Here is a 26,453-nt window from a genome sequence, read left to right as displayed (position 1 = left end):
AACTTTATGGAAACTGCAACATTAGCAGAGAAAAGGCCAGCTCCCAAGAACACACAAGAGGAAAATTATACTTCCCGTGAAATGCCACCAGATCCTTGGAGTATAGCAAAAGCTGGTGTCTGAGGACTGGTGCTTCCGTTTTTCTAAGGGAGAAAGAAATGACATGGAGAAGTCTCTGGGATCCTCCGGGATGAAAAGGGCCACACCAGTCACAGGCACTCAGCAAGAAGCTAACAGAAACCCATCAGAGATGTCTGTGGGTCATGCACATGACTTGCCAGGAGGCTTGGAGGCAAAACCCACCGGGAAGTTTCCGGCTTTATCTTCAAGCCTTGGCCAGTGCAATTATGGTGTCTCAGTCAGCTTGGGCTGCTATAACCAAACACCATGGACTGGATGGCTTCAGCAACGTACGTTTATTTCTCTCAGTTCTGGAGGCTGGGGAGTGCAAGGTCAAGGTGCCAGCAGATTTTGGTTCTTGGTGTGGGCTTTCTTCCTAGCTTGCAAACGGCCACCTTCTCGCTGTGTTCTCACATATGGCAGAGAAAGGAACATCTGGTATCTAGTCCTCCTCTTGTCAGGGCACTGTCCCATTATGGGCACTCTACCCTCATGACCTCATCTAAACATTAATTTCCTTTCAAGAGCCCCACCTCCAAATACCATCACAGTGGGTTTTAGAGCTTCAGCATATAAATCTGGTAGGGGGGAGATAAACATTCAGTCCATAACACATCGTAACCCTCCTGGGGCACAGATAATAGACCCTCTGTCCGATCTTCCCTGTACTTCACCTTGCCCAACACCCAGCTGAGAATGTAGATGGAAGACTGAGCCGTTTCCTTTTGCACAGTCCAGCCTTCCAGGAGACAGAGTCAGGGGAAGAAAAGAGCCTGAGCAGTAGCGTGACCAATGAGGACCTTCAAGTATTATTTGCTGGGATGAGTGTGTCTGTATGTGTGTCTTGTTCCACAAAAGACTTAAGGTGTTTGCAATGATGAAAAAAAACAAACAAAAAAAAAACCATCGGAAGTCGGTAAGAGAAATGAGGTAAAAGGACAAGGATAGAGACAAAATATAGGGCCAAGCCTTCAAATAGAAGGCAAATTAAATCTCTTTTGCTTAACTAGGGAAAAGTGCCATGTTTTCTGGGAAGCCAGTGGCATTTTGTTCCATCTCTCTTTTAAATGAAGAGTGAAGCAGTGTTAGTCTCAATTTAGGGGCCTGCATTTTGATGAGTTCGCTATGCTTTGGTTTTTGTTTGGTTCGCTGACCTTCAATCTCCATTTCAATGAGAAAAGCAAGTTCCATCACAGCCAGTGGGTATTCTTGTGGTTGCCTTCCTCTGGGGATCTTTGGGTGGAGACCTTGGCAACTCACAAGGGTAGCAGAGGAAGTCAGAGGTTAAGAAAGAATCAGCCTGTGCCATAGAGGAACTCCAAAAAAGAAAATTCTGGAAGGAATATCCATTTTACCTCCAGCATTTAGATGGCTCAGGAGTTAATGATTTTCTAAAGGGGAGTAAGACTAGGTAGGCATCCTCCACTAGAGCTAAAACCTCCATAAGTAAAAATAGGATTATCAGGATAGTTGACCTAACTTTTTTCCTTTGGCCGTGTAGGCCCGGTGAAACAGAGTAGGGCTTATTCAATTCTGTGATATTTGTATTTGATGGAACAAAGGCTGTCTTTTCTTTTAACCCCAAGTCTTGTTTGCCAAGCTTGTCTTTATTTCAATGCTCTGTGTTAATAAGCCGTAGCTCTGAAGGCTCACGTAGACCAGAAGGGTCATTTTCAGCTGCCAGTATTAAAATAAAAGAAAACAAACAAGAAACGGGGAAGTCGCACAAGCACTATATTAATACTGTCTAATGATTCCCCATCATCTACAGGATCCAGTCCAATTTCTTAGCCAAGGATGCAAGGATTTGCTCCACTGACTCTTCTAAAATGTTCCCTCCAAAAACTTCCCTGAAGGGACCCTCTGCTCCATACAAAAATCTTTGGTTTCTTAGATCCCAGACCTGGCACTGAGCCCCTCCTTCTTCTCGCTTCTTCACTAGCAGCCCGTAACCAATAGTTTATAGCCATTGATGAATAAGCACCCTGCCAGCTTCCTGGCCTGTCAGCCTCTGAGAAGCCAGGAATCAACTGGGATTACTTAGAAGACTTAAAGTCAACGGAACCACTTGAGATGGATGTTGTTATGGGCTGAAGTGTGTGCCCCTAATTTTCACATGTTGAATTTTAATTCCTGATCGCCAGGACCTCCGAATGTGACTATATTTGGAGATAGGGCTTTTAAAGAGGAGCCTGAGTTAAGGTGAGGTTGTTAGGGTGGGCCCCAATCCAGTCTGACTGGTGTCCTTATCAGAAGAGGAAATTTAAACAAATAAAGAGACACCCGGGCTGGGAGCACACACAGGAAAGGCCATACAAGGACACAGCGAGATTGCAGCCATGTGCAAGCCAAGGAGAGAGGCCACAGGAGAAACCACACCTGTAGACACCTTGACCTTGGATTTCCGGCCTCTGGCACTGTAAGAAATAAACTTCTCCTGCTGAAGCACCCCAGTCTGTGGTGCTTTGTGATGGTGGCCTGAACGCACTGATGGAGATGACCTCTGTAAAGACCTCTGTAAAGTCCTTTGAACTCAGGTTCATTGCAATCGTTTTTGCTGTCAACCCATAACGATTTTTTTCTGTGTCGTTCATTAGAAAATTAAACCTGAAGTTTAAAAATTATTTTGACTCTTTGTAATGTATTATTTTCCCTCCGATTCGTCCGTCATTAACCAAATCTTTGAGCCCTACTATGCACTGTTCTAAAACAATTAGAGCCCTTGATTCTCCAGTTCAGCTACGAATCTGCCACGGAAGCAAATGCAGCCTGGGACACTGTGGGGCTTGGAAAAGCGTGATGAGTTTCGCGGTAAAGGTCATCATTTTTCTGATTATTCAAGGAATTAGAATCGTTAAAGAATTTGGAAAATACAGAGAAAAGCATGACTGTAAAAATAGAAATCACTCACAAAATTACTATGTGGGAAGCATCACTGTTATGATTTTGAAGAATTTCCTTATAACCTGACTTTGAAAATATGTGTTGGGAATACTTTCCTAGATTGTGAAATAGCTCTTTAAAATCATCTTTAGGGGCGTCTGGGTGGCTTAGTCGGTTAAGCGTCCGACTTCAGCTCAGGTCACGATCTCGCGGTCCGTGAGTTCGAGTCCCGCGTTGGGCTCTGGGCTGATGGCTCGGAGCCTGGAGCCTGCTTCCGGTTCTGTGTCTCCCTCTCTCTCTGACCTTCCCCCGTTCATGCTCTGTCTCTCTCTGTCTCAAAAATAAATAAACATTAAAAAAATTTTTTTTAAAAATAAAACCATTTTTAATGCTGTAATAACATTCTATTGTAGACTTCCTTAATCTATTTATTTTACCATTCACCTGACATCTGACTTTTCCCTATTATTATTATCATTATTATTATTATTATTGCTATTATGCTATATTAAGGAGCCTGGCTCATTAACTCTCCACATAAATCTATTCAAATTCCTGGTAGTTTCCTTGTGATAGATTCCAAGAAGGGAACTCTAGGATCATGGCAGATGAACTTTGAAGTTCTTGGTGGACATAACCAAACTGCTCTTCTGGGGTAATTGCACGTGCTGGATATGGTTTTTCCTATAAAATAATCAGGTACATGCTACGGGTCCTTCTCCTGCTTAGATGTGATAATCCTGAACTTCAAAGAAGAAAAATCTTTAGAAGGTAGTCAGAAAACTCCTGCACAATATCGAAGAGTTGACTACAAGAAGTGTATTTGCGGTGTTGCATTTTAATCTGTGACACAAATCATTAAGCTTGTCATCATCAAGAAGCAATACGAAAAAATTGAATTTTTTTTTTTAAGTCTAGGATTTTAAATCTAGTACAAAAAGTAGGAGGAATTTTAGAAGCCACCTGCCAACTTTATGGATGACAGAACTGCAGCCCAGGGAAGTGGATTTCTTAAGATCATGTAACGACTAGTCAAAGAGTGGTATTGGCATTCATGCCTCCTGGGTACCAGTCATAGAAACTTCTCTTCTGAGAGTCAAGTTAGGGCAGCAGATAGCAATAAGGCTGTAACTTATTCTTAAAAATTTCAGCTGCTGATCAATGGCTTTTCCAACACCTTCCACTGACTGGTCAATGAGGAAAAAAGTGGTTTTACAAAGAAGAGTCTAAAATAATGATATTTCTAAGTAAGACTTACGGTTGGAAATGAAGATTGCCCACTGCAGAAACCACCGTGGCTTACCTGCAGAGAGAAATAACAACTAGGGGTGCCTGGGTGGCTCAGCCAGTTAAGCGTCCAACTCTTGGTTTCAGCTCAGGTCATGATCTCACCGTTTGGTGAGTCTAAGCCCCACAATGGGCTCTGCGCTGGCAGCTGGGAACCTGCTTGAGATTCTCTCTCTCCCCATCTCTCTGCCCTTCCCCAACTCGCACTGTCTCTGTCTCTGTCAAAATAAATAAATAAACTTAAAAATTAAAAAAAAACCAAAACGAGAACTTAATGCCTTTTGGAGCTTTTGACTGACGAAAGCCCTGTGCTCACCTCCCTTCTCAGGGCTTTTGGAATGTATAACCAGTGAGAAGTAAAGCATTATTCTTGCTTATCTTGTAATCTGGGAAAAAAATGGATCAAATATCCAAGAACAGTGGGCAAGGCAAAGTGTTGTCTTCCTTTCTGGAATTTAGAGACTTAGAAAGAATTCTAGGAAAACTGAGTTCTATATCAGTACAATCCAACAGAGCATAACAGGAGCCAGATATGTAATTTTAAATTATCCGGTAGGCATATTTTAAGGAGTAAAAGACTAATGTTATTAATATGTTTATTTAACCCAATATATCCCAAATATAATCGTTTTTAACGTGTAATCAGTATAAAAATTACCATTGAGCTATTTTACATTTTCTTGGTCCTATTAAATCTTTGCAGTCTGGTATGCATTTACACTCACAGCCCATCCCGGTTGGGACTAGCCGCATTTTGTGTGTTTTTTAAAAAATTTTTTTCCTTAATGTTTTTATTTATTTTTGAGACAGAGAGAGACAGAGCATGAGCAGGGGAGGGGCAGAGAGAGAGGGAGACACAGAACCCGAAGGAGGCTCCAGGCTCTGAGCCATCAGCACAGAGCTCGAGGCAGGGCTCGAATTCACGGACCATGAGATCATGACCCGAGCCGAAGTCGGACGCTCAACCGACTGAGCCACCCAGGCGCCCCGGGACTGGTCACATTTTGAACGCTCAGTTCTCTACACTGGACTGCAGAGCCCTCTACAACACAATTCAGTCTCTGTTGGGTCCATGCCTGTGGGTTTTGTTATGAAAGTGGAAGAGGTATCTGGGACTAGGAAAGATGATACAGTCATTTCTATTTTTTAAACATCTAGCAGGAATGCATCTAAGGTATTATTCAGAAACGTGTATGAGAGACGGGGTGCCCCGCTGGCTCAGTCGGTAGAGCATGAGGTTCTTGATCTCAGGGTCATGAGTTCAAGCCCCACGTTGGGCGTAGAGCTTACTTAAAAATAAAAAAAAAAATAAAATAAAATAAGGAAAACAAAAAAAGAAAAAAAGAAGTGTATATAGGAGTGAGGGAAAGTTAATCAGCCTCAGCTGGGCAATTTTGCACACTTGGCCGACAGCTTGAATTCATGTCCCCAATTCTCAAAAGATTGTCTACCGCTGACCTTGTAAGCCATCCAGCCCCCACCCCCCCACCTCCATTAATAACACCCAGAGGAGCCCCGAGGGCCTTGCCAGGGAGAGGAGCTGGCAGGGCAGGTCCAGAACAGGATGCCACAATTGGCAGAGCTTTCTCCTTATCAGGGACTCGCAGTCAGAGAAAGAAAGTCTCCTTGTTCCGGGAGGGTTTCTTTTGTTTGCTTTCTCTTTTTGCTTTTAGCTGAGGGGTGTTCCTGGGAAAGATGAATGCCATTGGAAGCGGAAATTCTTGGCAATAAGAAAAAAAAAACTGCCCGGTGCAGACGCGTGCCCCACCCAAGCAGCTCCCAGCTTCAGGGGATCCAGCGAGCGTCTGAGTCCCACTGCCCGGGATCACAGGAGGGCAGGCCCGCGGCCCCCCCCCCCCCCCCCCCCCCGCCAGAGGCAGGTGCAGCCCCTTGCTTTCCCCTGGGCCAGGGCTCCATTCACAGCGGCTGCGCCCACAGCCACTTCTGTTGATTTGAATCAGGGAAGACCAGGCAAGCTGCGCAAGACCTTGGCATCTTGGAATCCGCAAGTGAGGAAGGCTTGAAGCCACACGACCCAGGAGTCTGGGGTGGGGAAGGGCGGGGGGTAGGAGCCTGGCGACCACATGCCCCAGACAGGGGGGGTCCAAAGAGGCAGAGGGCCTCATCCAAGTCTCACAGCTAGCCACACCAGGAGTTGAAAGTCTCCGCCTAACAGCCCCACCACTCTTCCTTCTAATGCCTGCAGCACCTGCACGTGGATGTAGAAACTTCTCTGGGGTTTGCTGCTGAAATGTCACTGTGTATTTGCGCGTGCTGGGAGTTGTGGGGGTGTGGGGAGGGAGCCTGGGAGCCACACCCCAGCTCGTCACCCAGGCCGTCTGTGGTGGGGCTCACAGCGGCCAGGGCAGCACCCGATCCCAGGCTGGTCGCGTCATCATTCGGTAGATATTTCTCCTGCCGCTACCGTGCGTCCTGTCAGGCACTGGTCTAGACCCTAGGGGTCCAGCAGGGAATAAAATAGGCACACACTCCTGCCCTTGCCTTCCCCCTAGTGAAGGGAACAGCTAATAGGCAAATGACAGAGTAGGTTAGAAGGGGATGAGCAGGGAAGGGGGTTAAGGAGAACAGAGAAGGGAGAGGGTTGCCATTTAAACAGGGCGGTTGGGGGAGGCTTCACCGAGAAGGTGATATGTGAGCACAGTCTTCCCAGATAGGGAATGTTAGGCAAATTCTTTATCCTTTGGATAAACTAGAACAATAGTAATGATAATAATAGATTTGGCAGGCTTAATCTGCACCCTTCCAAGCTCTTTATACACCTGAGACTCATTTAATCCCCACAACCCTATGAGACAGGAGCTATCACTTACCTCTCTTTACAGAGTGGCAAAGAGAGGCAGAGAAAAGGGACGTAGGTTTGCCTGAGGTCACACGCTTAATAACGCAGGCCATCAGGTTGACTCCAGAGCCTGTCCCTTTCTTTGCCAGCCCTAAAAGGGGTGGTCTCCAACAGAGATCTCAGATCCATCCTGGTTTCAACCAGGAAAATCGACAGGAAGCGTTTCCCAGCTAACCGTTGCCCGGGGCTTGCGCTTTATCTGGGTGGGCTTCTCCTAGCGCTTCTCGGTCTCCGAAACTGAGTGACTGCACGTGCCAGCATCTACTGTTTTCAAAGCATCATGCTGGACTTCGTAGACGATACTCAGATGTGGCGCTGGAGGTGAACCCGGTCCCAAGAAGCAGATCTTCGCTTTGGGCAGAAAGAAGCAAACCCATTAGAAAGGTAGGCAGGGGGCGCCTGGGTGGCGCAGTCGGTTAAGCGTCCGACTTCAGCCAGGTCACGATCTCGCGGTCCGGGAGTTCGAGCCCCACGTCAGGCTCTGGGCTGATGGCTCAGAGCCTGGAGCCTGTTTCCGATTCTGTGTCTCCCTCTCTCTCTGCCCCTCCCCCGTTCATGCTCTGTCTCTCTGTCCCAAAAATAAATAAACGTTGAAAAAAAAAAAAAACAAAACAAAAAAAAAAAAAGAAAGGTAGGCAGGACGAGACATCGCCCAAAGGCTGCACAGCCAGCGTCCACAGTGGGGAGTCCCTCTGGGGGCAATGAGGGTCTCCGGCAAGACTTGCCCAGAGGCTTAAAGCAGGGGGTCTTGACTGCCAGGAGGACGTGGGTGGAGAATGAGCAGGAGGGAGGGCCCTGCCCCAGACACGAGCGGCCCAGATTCAGGCTGGGGCAACGCAAAGGCACATTAGGAGAATGTCTATCAAAATGTCTATCCAAAACAGCCCTATTCTGAAGTCCGCTTCCTAGAGCTGTTAAGATTATTAAGCACACAACTGTTCCCAAATCCTAATTATCTGTTCTGATTTAGGGGGCTAAGAAGCTGGATAATTGACAACAGCAACAAATCCAAAAGTGATTTCCAGCTGGCTTTGGAACGCAGCTGCTCTGACTTGCTAATTACCTTGCATCCCCCTGGACGCACATCACAGGTCGCCAAGGCCAGGTGGGAAACTGTCACGGACAGTCGGAAGAATCCCTTTCTGTGGTAGAGCGGAAGAAGAGTCTGGAAGACCAGGCACAACCAGGTGAGTTTTTTGTTTTTTTTTTAATGTTCATTTATTTATTTTGAGAGAGAGAGAGAACGCGTGCACATGCACGAGCCGGGGAGGGGCAGAGAGAGAGAGAGGGAGAGAGAGAGAATTCCAGGCAGGATCCACTCTGTCCGTGCAAAGCCCAACGTGGGACTCCATTCCGTGACCGTGGCACCATGAGCTGAGCCGAAATCAAGAGTCTGATGCTGCACCGACGGAGCCACCCTGAGTCACTCAGCCAGGTGAGTTCGTGTGTGACCTCGGGTGCACTTTCTCTTTATCTCAGCTCCCCCAGTCTGTAAATGGAGGATATAATCCCTCCTGCCTCCCTGAGTTGTTTAGGGACCAAGTGAGCTGGCCTAGGTGTAGCAACACTATGAGTGCTGCCCCCAGACCCTGCCGGAGCCTACTCACTGGATCTGTGCGCCCATCCCCCAGTTTCTGAGTGCTTTGCTTCCAGAGGCTCCCACCTGAGACCTTCTCTGGTGGATGGCCCTGGGGCTGCTGTAGCTGCTGCCTTCCCCCCACCCCCGCCCCCTTGCTGGTTTCTCATGGGAGCTCCTCCGTTGTAAATCACTCACACGTGAATCTTCTTCGAACTCTACTCCTGGTGACTCCAACTGAAGACAGTTTACAACACCATTTCAAAGGTCTGCGAGCCAAATACATACTTGTAAGGAATTACCATGTGAATAACTTCAGAACTGACTGTACAAATCTTACATCTCTGAATTATTGGGGTCAGAACAGAACGAGAGGTCAAAGGGGACCTGTCGCTAGTTGTTCCGTAACGTACTCAGCGCGGTCAGCCTCCGTGACTACCATACTCCTGACTTTGTGTTTACCACCCCATCACCAAATCAACTGGGAGCCTTCATCTTCTTGGGCCTCTGGGGGCCTCCTCTGCTGCTCTGTCAGCTAAGGCTGCACTGTTTTCCACCCAGGGGTCGCCAGCTTATTCCCACTCCACTTCCTGCGTGACCTTTCTCAGGGCTCCAGGAAAAAGCCAAGTCTTGAGCGTAGGACAACGGCCCAGGCTGGATTCATTTTTGAGAACTGTATAAAGAAGGTGTATGTTTTTGGCAGTTGTCAAGGGGAAGAAATCATGGACCCGGATCGCTGATCAACAAAACTTAAATAGAAACAGACTATTCGTTATGTCACCCGATTTGGTATTTTTATAAGGAACATATACACACATGCTTTCAGGATAGGTGCTCAATATTCAAAGTCTTGTTTTGATCTCTCTCCTATGGCTAGTGAGTTTCCACATATCAGGGACGTCCATGGTAGCCCGGGGACAAGGATGGACCCATCACCATGTTCAGATCCTCAAAGTTTTCATCTGCATTCAGTGAGAACATTTCAGCCCCTGTTCAAAACCAGATGACTTTAGAGACCATGAATAATCAGACTTACCTTATGAGACCCAACAGCTTTATGTTCTAGTGGCCAAATTCTTGGCGCCCTGTCCTGTATGCCTTCATGCCAACGACCAGAGAAATAATACATGTGCTTGCATATTTATGTGTGCACAGCACTTCTTTAAGTCATGTGTATTTAGCCTGCCCCCCTTGACTTTCATAAAACAATATAGGCTTGATCTGGAGCAGGACCCAAGAGCTGAAGGAGGGATGGGTCAGATGTAGTAGAGACTGGAAGGGAAGCCAGAGAGCTGTTTAGTCTACAGGCCCCCCATTCTTCTGGGGCACCAGCTGAATGTATAGACATGTAGGATCAGAACCACCAGCCAGGTGAGCCTTCAGCCCTGAAGAAGTCTAGTTAAGATTGTCCTGTGTCCCAAGAGGAAGGCAGCATATAGGCACAGGAAATCCAGAACCCAGCAGTAGGGACATCTGTCGTAAGGTTGCGGGGGAGAGTGAGTGAATGAGTGTGCAGAGAACAGACCGTGGAACCCGGTAGATGATGCCATGAGAGGCTACCCCTTGGGCTCAGTAGAACAAAGTGTGGATGCTGACTTAGGAAATTAGCAGTTGGCATGAGGTGAAGCTTAGAGTTCAGGGCTACAGCTTCTTAAATCCCTCCTGCAGGCCAGGTCAGGACTGAACCTTTCTGAGGGAGTCAGACAGGGACTGGTCAGACCCTAATTCAAAACCAGGTCCTCTGGCTTTTGAATCACTGGTCCCATTAAGTGAAGTCCCGGGGACCGAATACGAAAACATCCTAGACCTAACCTGCTACCCCTATTAGACTGCCTCAAGGGCCCAGAAGGCATTTGTCATGTGCGTCCTTTCCAGGGGTGCGGATGCAGGAGAAATGGGCTGGATGTTTGTGGAACGTGAATTTACTGAGCATGAATCTGGTACAAAACACTCCACAGGAGTGAACTAAGTAAACAGATGGCTTACAGAAAAGTCAAAAAGCCCCTTTTTCCGGTTGAACACATCGAACCCCATGAACACAAATTTCCAAATCTCTAGGTTCTGCTGGAATTTTCTCGTAGCAAATATTGACTGAAGTTGGTGGGCCGCTGGCCGGGTCTTGTCAATATTGTGGTTATCTGGAAACTCTGACAGGCCGTAACGGGAAGATATAATAGTGGGGAGTTGGGAGGTCCGGCTGGCTTCTGGCCCAGTCTCTGTTGGGCCAGCAGGTGTCATTCGATGGCCCTCTTCGACGTAGTGCCCGCCAGTTACCTCCTCGGTAGCATGAGGGCATTGACCTAGAAGACCTCTCAGATCCTTTCTGGCTCTGAAAATGCGTGATTTTGTGACATAAATGGGCTAAAATCATCTGACGTTAATTTGGACATCAGATCATTCTGATAAAATGCGTTCAGGCGTGGGAGGTGGCCTGTGGTGCACTTGCAAAATCCAAACTGGTCTTTTCCCAACCCCAAGTCTACATGAGGCTTGCGGCCTTGGGAAGCCATTTAGAGTCTCCAGCAAAGCCACTATGATGATGGGTGGCCATCCTTTGGCATAAGCGTTAGAAAAACCATCCCGTGCGATTGGAGTGGAAACCCTGCTTCAAGAAAACACTGTTAACAAAAATTTTAATTCACAAAATAAAGAATGAAGGGCGAAGAGGATTTTTCAGCTTCTAAAGAATCTACTGTAAGTTCACTTAGGTAGGGTGGTGTTTCCCAGCAGGCTGCTCTCCGGCAGAAAGGAAGCTCATCTGTAAGCAGCAGTCGTCTGGGTTCTGGATGCACAAGGAGGTTTAGCAGAGGCAAGTGCTGGGCCAGGAACTAGACCAGCCTCGAGTGGTGATAACAGGCTCTGTCCAGGACTCCCCATGTGGGGCCATCCCTTGGCTGTGTCTGCCATGTGCGTTTGCATTTGTAACGGGAGAGAAGCCGGTTTTTCCCATCGTAAGAAGAATATAGAGTGTATGGAATGTCCCAAGACTAAAAGTGGGCTCAGTGAGACACTTGAACACCTCATTAAACTTACCTCTTACTTATCCACGATGCTGGTGGGGAAGAGCAGTCTAGATACTCCAAAACCACAGAGAGTCCAAAATTAATTTATATCAGGCACACGCATGATGGCCTCGTATTGTTTCTAGAGTTCTGTCGTAGAATCACGTATTTTTAGAAGGAGATTGGTCTGTGCCCTCTTAAAAAAAAATTGTGGTAAAACACACGGATTTACCCTCTTAAGTGTTAAGGGTACATTACAATTTTGTTAACAGTGTGGACATTGTTGTACAACAAGATCTCTAGAACTTTCTCATCTTGCAAACTGAAACTCTAGACTCATTGAACAAGAACTCCTCGTTTTGCTCTCTCCCTACTTCTGGCAACCACATTCTCCTTTCTGTTTTTTCGAGCTTGGTTACTTTAGATACCTTGTATAAATGGAAACGTGCAGTATTTGTCTTTTGGGGACTGGCCTATTACACTAACAAAATATCCTGAAGAGTCATTCCTATTATAGCACATGACAGGATTTCCTCTTTTTAAAGGCTGAATAGTATTGCGTTTCATGTATAGACCATATTTTGTTTATCTGTTGATGGACGTTCAGGTTTCCTCTACCTCCTGGATATTGTGAATAAAGGCTTCAGTGAACTTGGGTGTGCAGCTATCTCTTCAACATCCTGTTTTAAATCCTCTTGATTAGGGGGTGCCTGGGTGGCTCAATTGGGTAAACGTCTGACTTTGGCTCAGGTCATGATCTCACAGTTCGTGAGTTCGAGCCCCGCATCAGGCTCTGTGCTGACAGCTCAGAGCTTGGAGCCTGCTTTGGATTTTCTGTCTTCCTCTCTCTCTGCTCGTACTTTGCCCGTCTGTCTGTCTGTCTGTCTCTCTCTCAAAAACAAATAAACATTTAGAAAAAATAAATAAATTCTTTTGGTTAGAGCACCTGGGGGGCTCAGTCAGTTAAGCATCCTACTCTTGGTTTTGGCTCAGGTCTTGATCTCACGGTTTGTGGGTTCGAGCCCCACATTGGGCTCAGCGCTGACAGGATGGAGCTTGCTTGGGATTTTCTCTCTCCTCACTCTCTGTCCTCTCTCTCTGCTTGCTCTCAATCTCTCTCTCAAGATAAATACACATTTAAAAGAAATAAATCCTTTTGGATAAATACCCAGAAGTGGGGTTGTTGGGTCACATTGTAGTTTTATTTCTAATTTTTTGAGGAACTTCCAGACTGTTTTCCATAGTTGCTACACCAACTTACATTCCCACCAACAGGGCACAAGGCTTCCCTTTTCTGCACATCCTCACCAATGCTGGTTATTATTATTATTATTATTATTATTATTATTATTGATACTAGCCATTCTAATAGGTATGAGGTGGTATCTCAGTGTAGTATTAATTACATTTCCCTGATTAATGATGTTGAGCACCTTTTCATGTGCCTGTTGGCCATCTGTGTGTTCTCTTTGGAAAAATGCCTATTCAGTTTCTCTGTCCATTTTTTAATCATATATATTTATATTTTATTTATATATACATATATACATATATATGTCCATTTAAAAATTATATATATATACGTACACACACACACACACACACATATTTGCCATTGAGCTGTATGAGTTCTTTCTATATTTTGGATTTTAACCTCTTATTGGATACATGGTTTGCAGACATTTTCTCCCATTCGGTATGTTGCCTTCTCATTTTGTTGATAGTCTCCTCTGCTGTGCAGAAGCTTTTTAGTTGGATGTGGTTCCACTCGCTTATTTTTGTTTTTGTTGCCTTTGCTTTTGGTGTCAAATCCAAAAAACTCATCACAAGACTGACGTCAAGGAGCTTATTGCCTATGTTTTCTTCCAGGAATTTTATGGTTTCAGGTCTTGTGTTCAAGTTTTGAAAACTCTATTTTGAGTTATTTTTGCGTCTGGGGTAAGACAGTGGTCTAGTTTCGTTCCTTTGCTTGTGGCTGTCTAGTTTTGCCAACACCATTTATTGAAGAGACAGCCCTTTCCCCGTTTCCTTGGCTCCTTTGTTGTAAACTAATTGACCACATAATTGTTTGTTTGTTTCTGGGCTCTCTGTTCTGTTCCATTGATCCATGTGCCTATTTTGATGCCAATACCATACTGTTTTGACTACTACAGTTTTGTAATAGAGTTTGAAAGCCGGAAGCATGATGCAGCCAGCATTACTCTTCTTTCTCAAGATTGCCTTGGCTGTTGGGGGTCTTTTGTGGCTTCATACAAATTTTAGGTTTATTGATTCTCTTTCTGTGAAAAGTGCCATTGGGATTTTGATAGGGGCTGCATTGAATACGTCGATTCCTGTGGGTAGTGTGGACATTTTACCAATATTTATTCCCCCAGTCCATGAGCACAGAGTATCTTTCCACTTCTTTGTGTCTTCAACTTCTTTCCTCAATGTTTTACAGTTGTCAGTGTGCAAGTCTTTTGGCTCCTTGGTTAAATGTTTTTCTAGATGTTTTGGATGCAGTTGTAAATAAAATTGTTCTCTTAATTTTTCTTTTTGATAGTTCATTTTCAGGGTATGACAACACAACTGATTTTTGCGAATTGATTTTGCATCCTGAAACTTCACTGAATTTGTTTTTTGGGTTCTAACAGTTTTTGGTGGTGTCTTCAGGGTTTTCTATATATAGTGTCATGTCATCTGCAAATAGAGATAATTTTACTTCTTCCTTTCTAATTTGGATGGCTTTTTTTCCTTGCCTAATTGCTCTGGCCAGGATTTCTACTACTATGTTGAGTTAAAATAGTGAAAGTGGGCATCATTGCCTTGTTCCTGATCTTTGAGGAAAAAGTTCCAGCTTTTGATCATTGAGTATGATGTTGGCTGTGGGCTTGTCATATATGGCCTTATTATATTGAGGTACATTCCTTCTATACCTAACTTATTGAGAGCTTTTATCGTAATTTTTTCACGTGCAAAATGGGTCCTTAGTTGGGGAGTGATTCATAGCAAATCTCTTGGCATCATAAAGTTATACAAATTGTGGTTTTCATTTTGTGGGTAAGGAAACAGAAGATTGAGAACTCTTTAAAAAATTTTTTTAGTGTTTATTTTTGAGAGAGAGAGTGAGACAGAGCATGAGTGAGTGGGGGCCAGAGAGAGGGAGACACAGAATCAGAAGCAGGCTCCAGGCTCTGAGCTGTCAGCACAGAGCCCGACACAGGGCTCGGACCACAAACTGTGAGAATCTGACCTGAGCCAAAGTCGGATGCCCAACTGTCTGAGCCACCCAGGCGCCCCTAAGGTTGAGATCTCTTAAACATAGAGCTAAAGGTCCTGGTGGAGAGGGGACCACTGAGAAAAAGGGCAAGGAGAGATCCCTGGTGACGGGAATGTGTCTATCAGGGAAGTGATGCCTGATGGTGAATTATGACTGATTCCTGTGCTGTCCTCCAGTTCCATCTAATCCAAACCCTTGGTAAAGTTGTATTGCCATGTCCATGGTGCTGGGCTGGGGAGAGGGGTGGTGGTGAAGGAGGAATGGTAGGGGCTGGTGGGGGGCAGAAACAGAAATGCAGCAGCAAGGGGAGGCCAGGAGCCAGAATGGAAGTAGGGGGGATGGTGAGAATGTGAGCCCCTAGGAGTGCCGGGAAGTCTAGAGACGGTGCTGGGTTTCACCCGGGGGAGGAGGATGCATTTTGTTCAGTTATTTAAGGAAAGGGCAGCTCAGAAAGGATAAAGGGGATGTTGTTCCCGCCCCTAAAGCTGACAATAACCCAGTTAGGGGGAGAAGGCATATGTGCGTGTGTGTGTGCGCACACACTTACAAGAAATGCACCTGGTAACTAGGGCAGCAAATGCCAAGTGACCATTCACTGAGCAGACAAGTTAGGAAGCACTATGAGAGTTTAGAATTCAGAGGGATTACTTTGGCCGGACTCAGTGGTGGTGCTGGTAAAGATGTTTAACGACCAGCTCCTGGGAAGAAGATTGAAGTTTTATTTGGTCGCATTTGCCGCTTGCCACGGTGTAAATACCGTAATGCCGCCACGGTCAATTTCAAGTCGCCAAGGGGACTTCACGAGACGTGGAGTTGGGAAGTGACACACAAGGACACACCGTGATAGAGTAGCTCCGCCGCAAAGGTGAGGCGGGGCAGTTAAGCTCCAGCATAGATTATTGTCAAATGTATTATGATAGTTCAGAATACTGAGTTCTGAGCATTTACTACCTCTGTCTTTAATATGATTTCTTTCATTGTAAGTTTGCATAATTTTTAACAATGCCCATGTTCAATAATTGGCTTGCAAAATCCCTGAAAAATTACCAGTTGACTCTTGTGAGCTTATATGAGCCAACTCTAGGGCACTACTGGGTTAGGACAGGCTTTACGGAGAATGTGGGACTTAAGGTAGGCTTTTCAGGGTGAATAGGAGTTTGATAGGCTTGGCAGAAGGCATTCTAAGCAAGGTAAAAGATGGGGAAAACGTGTGGCTGTGGTATGGTCCCCTCCCTAAGGACGGGGGAAAAAAAAAAAACAACTCCAAAAAACCCTTAAAAAACCCCTCAAGGAAACCTGGCTATACATGTACGTGACAACATCCCTCATGACTTTGTAACATGAGACCACTTAATCAGACTGCATGTTTGTGTGTTGCTATACGTGGGAGACAAAGAAGCAGAAAACGTATAAAAAACTATGCCACGTGGTGTTCGGGGCTCAGTTCTTCGAGTACAAGCCCAACTGAGCAGTGCCAGCGCGAACAAAGTTGCTTCCTAGAAAGAAAAGAGGGGCTTGAACTCACAAAACGTGAGACCAAGACTTGAGCCGAAGGGGGATGCTCAAACAACGGAGCCACTCAGGCACCCCTGTTTCTCAATTTTTAAGTTGATTTAACAAACTGAATTAGTGTCTTAGTGAGAGCTGCTGTACCAGAATACCACAGGCTGGAGATGGGTTATGAACAACAGAAATTTATTTCTCCCAGTTCTGAATGGCTGAGAAGTCCAAGATCAAGGAGCTGCCAAATTCAGTGTCTGGCCATATTCCATTTCATAGATGGCTGTCATCTCGCTGGGTCCTCTCATGGTAGAAGGGGAGAGGAGGCTCTAAGGAGTCTCTTTTGTAAGGGCACGAATCTCATTCATGAGGGCTTTACTCTTATGACCTAGTCACGTCCCCCAAAGCCCCACCTCCTAATATCATCACACTGAGGATTAGGTTTCAACCTAAGAATGAGGAGACGATGGCGGTGTCACAAACATTCAATCTGTAGCAACTGGTTCTCTATGGCTGTGTAAAAACAAAACAAAACAAAACAAAACAAAACAAAACAAAACGATCCCACAATTAGTGGCTTAAAATAACAAATTCTTATTCTCCTAACTTCTGTGGGTCAGGAATCTGGATGGGATCCTCTGCTCAGGGTCCCTCACAGGCTATAATCAGGGTGTTGGCTGGGGCTGCAGCCCTCTCAAGGTTAACTGAGGGGGGGAGGGGGATCTACATTTAAGCTCACTTAAGTGGTAATGGCGGGATCCTCCAATTTCTTTGGGCTGTCGGTCACAGGCCTCCCTCGGTCCCTTGCCATGTCGGCCTCTCTCTGTAGGGCAGTTACAACATGGCGCCTGCTGTCCATCACAGCGAGGGTGTGAGAAAGCAAGAGACGGTGAACAAGACACAAGCTGGAGGCTCAGGAGTGACAGCCCATCACTTTTGCCAGATTCAGTAGACAGTGAGTTGTCACATGTCCAGTCAATAATCAAGGGGAAGGGATTATACAAGGGTGTGGATGTCAGGAGGTGGGAGTCTTTGGGCGCCATCTCAGAAGCTGTCTGTCGCCTAAAGTTCTGTGACTTCCAGCTTAGCCAGCCTAGTGGTGGACTTGAGTGCTACCATTGCATCAAAGGAATTCCATACCCCAGTCCCCCAGAAGTTCTCGCTCCTGTCTCCCAACAACCTTGAGATGTCGGCATTGCTCCCATGTTATAGTGAAGGCATTGGGCATTTAATGACTCATCCATGTCTGCGTAGCTGGTAAATAAAAGAGCCAGACCTTGAACCCAGATCTCCTGAGTTCTAGGCTGTGGACTTTGCCCTTTGCTCTGTGGTACTAGGTTGAATAGTGTTATCCCCCCGGCCCCCGCCGAATTTGTCTACCCAGAACCTTAGAATGTGACCCGCTTTAGAGCTAGGGTCTTTGCAGATGTATTTAATTAAGATGAGGTCATGCTGAATTAGGGTAGGCCCTAAGTCTAATGGCTGGTATCTTTATGAGAAGACCATGTGAAGACAGCACGGGGTTGGGGGGGGGGGGGTGATGCCATGTAAAGATGGAGACAGAAGTTGGAGTGATGTAGCTACAAACCAAGGAAGGGCAAGGGATACCAGCAACCATCAAAAGCTGGGAAGAGGCAAGGAAGGATTGTTTTCTTAGAGCCTACAGAGGCCCTCTTGCCCCACCAACACCTTGATTTCAGATTCCTGGCCACCAGAGCAATGAGAGAATAACTTTGTGTTGTTTGAAGCCATTCAGTTTGTGGTCATTTGTTATGGCAGCCCCAGGAAACTGATGCATGTATTATCTCCCCAGAAAAAAGATTCCAGCCACAAACCTCCCAATGTCTACAGCACGTTAAAAGGGCTTGTTGATGGTGGTTCAAGAAGCACAACTACTCTGCGTTAGGCTCCATCCAAGATGCAGTCTCTCAGTTCCCCTCCTGGCCAATGTAGCCTGCCTTCCAAGCCAGCAGCCCTAACTTAGGGCTGGCAGAAGGAAAGGGACATAAATAAAGTAGATTCACTGCCTGTGATCCAAGATGATAAACATTACAGGATAGAAGCATGAGATTTCCTTTCTTCTTCCATGTGACAGGTCAAAGATTCGAATCCCTCTGCCCTTCTCCCCCTCATTCCCTTGAACTTGAATGCGCTTGGAGCAGTTGACTCACAATAGCTCTGTGTGTACCGAGTTGTTGGTAGTCTCTGTTGCCTTGTATACGCTGGCTTATAATAAGAAGCAGAGGTCAGGGTTCGGCTAGGAAAGGGGTGGGTGTGGTGGGATGGCTGTGGGACCCATCTTCCGGTGTATCCAAGTTGGCAGGTTCGCACAGAGGCATCAGTAGCATTGGACCAAAGAAGAGGGAAGTCAAAGGATGTTCTTTGGACTCGGTGCTATGACAAGGGGCTCCTGCTCATGCTTGCAGGTTCTGAAATGCAAGAATTTCCTCTTGTAGGAGGAAAACAGCTCATCATGTGAATTATGATTAAGATTTAAGGATTATCCTTAAAATAGTGCTTAAAAAAACATGCCTGCCACCTTCCAACTGACCTTCTGATGAAAGTAGCTTGTGTTCTACAGGGCCCAGTGAGTGGTGATTCACAGTTTGTGGTCCAAAAGCATCTCATATTGGAAGGGGCCTTAGAGACGGTTTAAACCTACTCCTTTGGTAGAAAGAGAAACAAAGGCGCAGAGACCCTCTCCTGTCCCTCTGTGAAACCAGCCGGACCAAGGGCTCTGTCCTCCATTTCTCGCTCTACTTGGCATTCTGGTGTCTTCTTACGTCCACGTCTACCTGTACAAATCTGTCCCTACAGCATCCCCAGTTTCCACTGTGGGCCCCAGTGAGGTGTAACCATCCATCCATCTACCCATCACATATTTATTGCACAGTGGCTATGGAGATTATTAGGACAAGATCCTTGCCGTCAACGAGCTTACTATCTAAGCAGAGAGCAAACACTTGTATGCAAGTAATGAGACCTCAAACCAGACTCCTTCAAGGGAGTACAGACCAGTTCCTCTCTGCAAACCATTTGAAGAGTTGGAAAATAATTGTCGCTAGAGGCCATAGACTCATAAGTACGTATCATCCGTTGACCTGTATAGTTTGAAAAGTGGGTGGACCATATACTTGGCAACCATACACTCTGAATTTTTCAAAATAGCTCTAATTGAAAATAGTCTCTTTTCAGTTCATGTGTCCTAACCGTTGTTTGGGAAGAGCTGATGTCACGCAGTTAGGGTTTTCTGTAACTTGTCTATCCCCTTCTTTCTTTGCCTCTAACAGATTCATTCTTTGGACCAAAGTCTTATGATGTATCTATTCTTAGAAGAGTAACACCCTAAGCCATAGACTAGCTATATCTTCAGCAATCACTTGAAGCCCCACTTTGGACAGGGAGGGCACTGCTCATGTGATACAGAGGTACGTGAGTGTATCCGGGAGCCTTGGACTGTTGAGCTGAATGGGGAATGAAATCTGATGACTATCACAAAATAGGCATCAACAGAATGCTTACGGGGTGTTATCACTGGGCCTTGGGGTAAGTGTTCAGAAGTGGGAAGAAGATGAGAGAGGGTCCTGGGAGCAGGAGAGAATCTGATTCTTCCCATCATTCTGTTACTTCACTCAGGGGCAGGCCGCTTAGACAGGAGCTCTCTGGTCGGGGGCCTGGAGATCCAAACCATAAGAAGCAGGAAAAGAGCCTTTAAAGTCTTTGCATTTCAGTTGTATAGGTAAAGAAGCCCTACTCTCTTCTTTTCCCAACAGTTTAGAGAGAAAATAAGTCAACATGCTTTTTGGATTAGTGTGAATGCCTTTTCTCTATGTATAAGGACAAATGGTTCCCTGGGAGGCAGATGTTCATTCAATCATGGACAAATTTAACCAGAAATTAGGGAGCATGCTAGGGAACGGTCTCAAGGCATCCAGGCCGTCATCCAGCCTGGTAGCCCTGACACATGTCCTTATGCTGCCACAGATGTCCTTCTTCCCCCCCCCCCCCCTTTCTGGTATTTCAACAACAATTATCAAGGTAATTATCTGTTATATAATGTGCATCTTTGAAGTTGATATAGAAGTTTAGAATAGATTTGCTATAGACGGATGTTTTCCCTCAGCAAAACTTATTTTGTTCATCCGAACATATTTTAGGCACCAGCTGTATACCAAACATGAATGGGGCTGAAAAGGGAAGAGTCCCTGGGGTACAGCAAGTTGTAAAGTCCTCTGGGAAGGAGGCAGGAGTAGTGCCTACTCCCTGCTGGGGAGTTGGCTCTTTAGACCCGAAACCTGCTCCCCACGCCGGATCACCATCATGAGCCTCGTGGTGAGCCCTCTTACATCCTGTGACTGGAAACTCTGAGGCCTTGTCAGTGCTCCTCCTCATTGATATCATCTGTAATATGCTTCAGAAAACCTCTGTCTCACAGATGTTTTGACTTTAGTCATTCGACCTATTGCCCTTTACTGGGGTGCCTCAAGTATTTGGTGGGCGTACTGTGACCCAGTCCTCAATCTTGTCTACAGATTATAGGAAAGACCCCAGAGCAAGGCCCAGGGAAGTTCAGTGACCTCTTCCAAGTTGGGCAGTGAGTTAGGATGCCTGAACACTCCTTCCAACATACACTAGTTGACCAAGTGATGACCTTACACCATCTTGGGCTGGGAAGGATCTTAGATATCTATCTTGTGTCATGGCTCTCATCTTTCTGAAAAGGAAATCGAGACCCGGAGTGGGTTGTTGGTGGTCCAAAGCCAGGGAATGGCAGACTTCTAGAGCTAGAAGGCGCCTTTGGCCTTCTGTCATCTAGTTTTGCCTCCAACCCAAAGGAGCAACACTTTCCACACGCTCCTTGCCGGGTGATCACCCAGCCTCTGCCTGACCACTTCTGGAAATGGGAGTGCATGATTTTTTTTCTGTCCATTCCACTTGCAAACATGTCTCATTGTTGTAAAGCTCTTCTCTGTAATCAGAGGGAATCTGGTTTCCTGCTGTATCCACCGACCGCTGCCTTGCAAAACCACCACAACAAAACCTACAACCTCTGTGTCCTGGGAGACTTGTCCCCACCATGGACCCCTTTACTCAACCAGAGCAGTTCAGCTCATGTTGCCCCAGCTTCCCTGATCCAGACCAATTTTCTTTAGCATGGCTTAGTTCAGAATGTTTATTTATTTTGCTTTTTATTTGTTAATGGTAACTACTACCTTCTGTAAGTCCCATTCTCCCCCCCCCCCTTTTCTGAGATGCAGAAGGCCCTCATTAGAACATCAGTGAGTTCACTGCACTCTTTAAAATCAAGACAACAAAAAAAGCTTGAGTGTGCTTCCCCTGACAAGCCTCCTTAAATATAATCATAGATCTGTCACAAAATATGCAGGCTTATGAGGGGTTGTCAAAGTCTTTCCTGAAGTGGGAGATGTTTAGGGGGAAAAAATTCTTTTGCATTAACTGAAAAGGAACAAAGTAGAAAAAAAAAAAAAAAAACCAAAAAACAAGGGCCAGATGATTCTGTGAAGGTTTTGCAGAGCTACAGTGTTGCAATCTTTGCCTTGATGAATGATAATGCAGCAGCTTCCGGAAAGGCAGAAAAATTAACTTCTGAACCGTACACGTAATTGGTCTTGACATTTCTATTCTAGGAGTTTCTCTCTTAACTGAGTGGGGAAGCAGGTGAGGTAAGAGAAGTGAAGTGTTACTTTCCAGTCATCCGGATTCAAATCTCTGATTCCGATGGGGAGTAGACCAAAAGGCACCATACACGCTCGGTTTTCTTTAAGCCAAGTCCTGCTCAGTGATTCCCGTTATTAAGTTGTATTCACACCATGACTCTCTGGAGGGTTTATGGGCTCTTCAGCATTTAAAATTTTTTTTAATTTTTTTTTTAATGTCTATTTATTTCTGAGAGAGAGAGAGTGAGCAGGGGAGGGGCAGAGAGGAGAGCAGAGGATCTGAAACGGGCTCTGCACTGACAGCAGAGAGCCCAACGCAGAGCTCGATCTCAAGAATCAAGACATCATGACCTGAGCTGAATTCAGTTGCTTAACTGACTGAGCCACCCAGGTGCCCCTAAAATTTCATTCTTTTTAAAAAAAAATTTTTTTAGTGTTTTCATTTATTTTTGAGACAGAGAGAGAGAGGGAGACACAGAATCCGAAGGAGGCTCCAGGCTCTGAGCTGTCAGCACAGAGCCCGACGCGGGGCTCGAACTCACGGACCGTGAGATCATGACCCGAGCCGAAGTCGGATGCTTAACCGACCGAGCCACCCAGGTGCCCCTAAAATTTCTTTTTAATGCTATTTGGATTTGTATATCAACACAAAGGAGAAGAATTCAGATCCTTCTGGGTTCCACAGAGGGGATCAGTGGAAGGTAGTTGTAGCTTTCTCTGTTTCTTGGGGCAGCCTCTCGGAGGTCTGGTGGACATCTGGCTGTGCCACTAGTTTCTGAATGAAGCCCCTCCTGACCTAAGCATCCAGTTGCTTCAAGGGCCAGCACAGACACATCCCCACGTTGCGTGGCCCTGGAGGAACAAGTTCAAGGACATGCAATAAGGAAATCCGGTGCCGTGGCTCCTCTGGGGCTCTCCAACTTCCACGCAGGCATGATCACATCACTGTGTCCTCATCTGATGCCAGACCTCCCAAGCGGTCCAGGGGTTTCTAAGCCTTCTGCAATTACTCAGCATAATAAGATTTCAGAGCTCTCCCTGGCTTAAAATGTGCTTTCCATTTTCTCACCAGCCCACTTCCCTCCCCCGGCCTTGCCCTGAATTAGAAGTGCATCCGCAGAAAGATTCACAAGCCCCTAAACTGCCCAGTGGCACATTTCTGTCTTTCATCTCTCCTATGAGCATCTCCTTGCCCTTCTTCACACCCCCAGGCTGAACGAGAGCATGACATCCAGACACAGCTATGGTGCCCTGCCTGGAAACAGAGCCTTGTGCAAATCCGCTTAGCCTTTCTTCCAAATGAGAAAGCACTCCCAGCCTTCTTGATCCCCAGTAATTGTAATGGGGATTACGAACAAGCCCTGCAGAGATCAATTTCCAAATGAAATGTAAGAACCCTTTCAAGTGCCTCACCCTAATTGTAGACGCTTTCAGTGTTACTGGAGCTGGTTTTGAAAACCACCTTGCCCATGCCTCAAATTAAGTTACGCTGCACCTGCATATGCAAAAGGAAGGCACATCAAAGAAAGAATCAGTGGGGATGGCAAACAGAAAGAAATGCTGGGCACAGACATGAAGACGTCTGGCTTTCCCGGAACCTGCTGTTTGTTTCCTAGGCAAGGACAATTAGCGACTGGAAGGAGAGCTGGGTGTGGCTTTGTTGTGTCCTCAAATTTTACTGTCTGTTTCTGAAGACTTCTTATTTCCAGGCCGAAAGGGTGGATTGATTGTCTTATTTGTTATTCTTCAAAACTTTTCCTTGTGTTTTATTTTTAATTTTTTTCAGTGTATTTATTTATTATTTTGAGAGAGAGAGAGAGAGGGAGAAAGAGCGCAAGTGGTGAAGGGGCAGAGAGAGAGGAAGAGAAAGAGAATCCCAAGCCGGCTCTGCATTGTCAGTGCGGAGCCCGATATGGGGCTCGAACTCACGTGACACCATGACCTGAGCCAAAGTCAGACGCTCAACCAACTGAGCCACGCAGGTGCCCGTCCATGCATTTTAATAAAGAAAAGTGATCTCTGAAGTAAGTCACTGTCACCCTGAATTCATGCAGAGTCAGGTTTAGGCTGCTGTAAAAGAAATGCAGCTTTTCTGGTTTCAACCTAGAGAAACGGATCATTGCTTGGGAGAGGGAGGCCTTTTGTGGATTTGCGTAGATGGAAAAACAACAAATTCTTAATGTCATTTGTCTTTTTTTAATGGACTTTGACGTGTTTCGAATTTATTTTTGCGCGTAATTTTAACACTACCGCCTGAGATTTTTTTTTTTTTATACTTTATCTCTGAAATGTGTCAGATTCCACACTGACACCGTTTTTATAGAGAGGGTTTTGGTGCCCGCGAGGAAGTGGCATTGGTGGCCGTAGAGCCGCACGGACCAGGGTTTGAGTCCTCGGCGGGGGGCACTCTTTTTGTGACTCTGGGCACGTCATCAGCCTCAGAGGGTAATGACAACCCCCACTTCCTTGTGGCGTTGTGGAAGTGAGCTGACCCGGTGAGCACAGCTGCTTATACCAGGGCTGGGCACAGAACGTGAGCAACATTAGCTGGTACCTGGCGATTTCAGATTCGTGGGGCCCACGTCTCCGCTCCCCACCAGCCTTCCCAGGAGGAAGCCAGACAGCAGGGCCGCCTCCTCCCGTGCCCAGGCTTAAGCCTTAAGTAAATAACAGATTTAATCTCAGGGGAAGCAAGTGCATTCTGTTATGGGCACAGAGACATTTTATCGGTCTTCACACAAAGTCAACAGGAGACAAAAGAACGTCCTCCTTCCAGTTTTTCTCAAGTGTACGGTGGGAAAATGGCAGGGCGAGGGTCTCTGCAGCCTTAGAGGCATCAGTAGTACAAGAAATAGGCACCTGGGTGGCTCTGTCTGTTAAGTGTCCGACTCCTGATTTCTGCTCAGGTCATGATCTCACAGTTTGTGGGTTCGAGCCCTGCATCGGGCTCTGTGCTAGCAGCTCGGGGGCTGCTTGGGATTCTCTCTCTCTCTCCCTCTCTCTCTCTGCCCCTCCTGCTCTCGTGCACGCTCTTTCTCAAAATAAATAAACTTAGATAGATAGATAGATAGATAGATAGATAGATAGATAGAAGCATGAGGCCTGCACAGGCATTTCTGGACACCTGGGTTCTGAAGCCAGTTCTGCCCCTGTGGATGAGGCACAAGCTCTGTGGGCCCGAATCCCCCCCCGAGAACATGATGGTTCTACTCGTGTGTCCCCATGATTCTGTGACCGGCTCTTACAGGCCGTTGTGACCCATTTTGGGGGTGTGTTATGACAGGGGTGGGCCCATCCGGTAAAACCTAGCTGAAAAAAGGCCCGCGGCAGGATGTGTTTTTCCTCCCAGATTCTCACGTTCAGGGGAAAGACCGCATCCAGCTGTCTCAGGGGGATGACTCCAGGCCGGCCAGCCACCACCCGCCACGGGGATCCATTTGGGGGATGTTCTCTTCAGGGCCACCACCCGCTGTGGCTGAGGGGCACCGCGCTCCCCCCGGGGGGGCTCCTCTGGAGTAGAAACAGGTTTAACCAGAGCCGATGGTGATCCTCCAGGCGGCCAAGAAAACCTTCCCAGTGCTCCATCAGAGTGATGGGAGGTCTTTGCAGGGAGTTTTAGAACCTTCCATATTTAGTTCCAAACCGCACGTCCTTGCCTCCAGTTTGTCAGCAGGCCAGCTGTCTCTCAGTGGGAGTGCGGGCTGCTGTCTCTTCCTGACGTGGGCTGACTTGAGACTGTCGTGCTTGCTCTATTTGAAAGCCGAGTCCACTCGCCGTGGCCAGAAGCACTTAGAGATCAAACGCGGACGTCTGTTGCTTTCAAGGTGACGAAGGTGCGTCCCGCTGGAAGATGGGTCACCGGTTTCGCGGTGGGTCTTGAATTTGTCACAGTATAGTTACCCTTTCGTAGTGCTCCGGAGGCAGGGTAAAAGCTTGGTGGCAAACCATGAGAATGAACGTGGAGAATGCTTCATTTACCCATAATTCGCACCCCGACTACGCCGTTTGCCTGTCCGCAGCTCGCCAGCTGCCGTGACATCTGTGTTGAGGATGCCCCGAAGTCCCAGGATTCGTTGCTGTGGTGCACCTGCCTCCCACCAAATGGCTGACGCTCTGGCTCTTCTCTTAATTATTCTCTCTTTCTTTAAATGTTTATTTTTGAGAGAGAGACAGAGATAGAGACAGAGTGTGAGCAGGGGAGGGGCAGAGAGAGAGGGAGACACAGAAGCCGAAGCGGGCTCCAGACTCCGAGCTGTCAGCACAGAGCCCGACGCGGGGCTCGAACCCA

General features: G+C 46.5%; 1 long non-coding RNA gene across 3 annotated transcripts in view; it reads left to right on the top strand.

The window, feature by feature from the left end:
* The window catches only part of LOC121037255 (uncharacterized), a 146,260-nt gene that overhangs the window by 93,122 nt on the left and 26,685 nt on the right, over positions 1 to 26,453 (top strand). Inside the window, exons 4-6 of one of the 3 annotated variants that reach the window (XR_005793678.1) lie at positions 7,427 to 7,534; positions 8,121 to 8,337; positions 19,778 to 19,915. This is a non-coding gene — a long non-coding RNA (uncharacterized LOC121037255). The remainder of the gene's footprint in view (positions 1 to 7,426; positions 7,535 to 8,120; positions 8,338 to 19,777; positions 19,916 to 26,453) is intronic. The other 2 variants (XR_005793676.1, XR_005793677.1) reach the window with 2 other exon arrangements.

The sequence above is a fragment of the Herpailurus yagouaroundi genome, unplaced genomic scaffold (genome assembly GCF_014898765.1).
Source record: "Herpailurus yagouaroundi ecotype Mexico unplaced genomic scaffold, PumYag 163, whole genome shotgun sequence".
NCBI classification, from domain to species: domain Eukaryota; kingdom Metazoa; phylum Chordata; class Mammalia; order Carnivora; family Felidae; genus Herpailurus; species Herpailurus yagouaroundi.
This window is presented reverse-complemented; position numbering and strand designations above follow the sequence as displayed.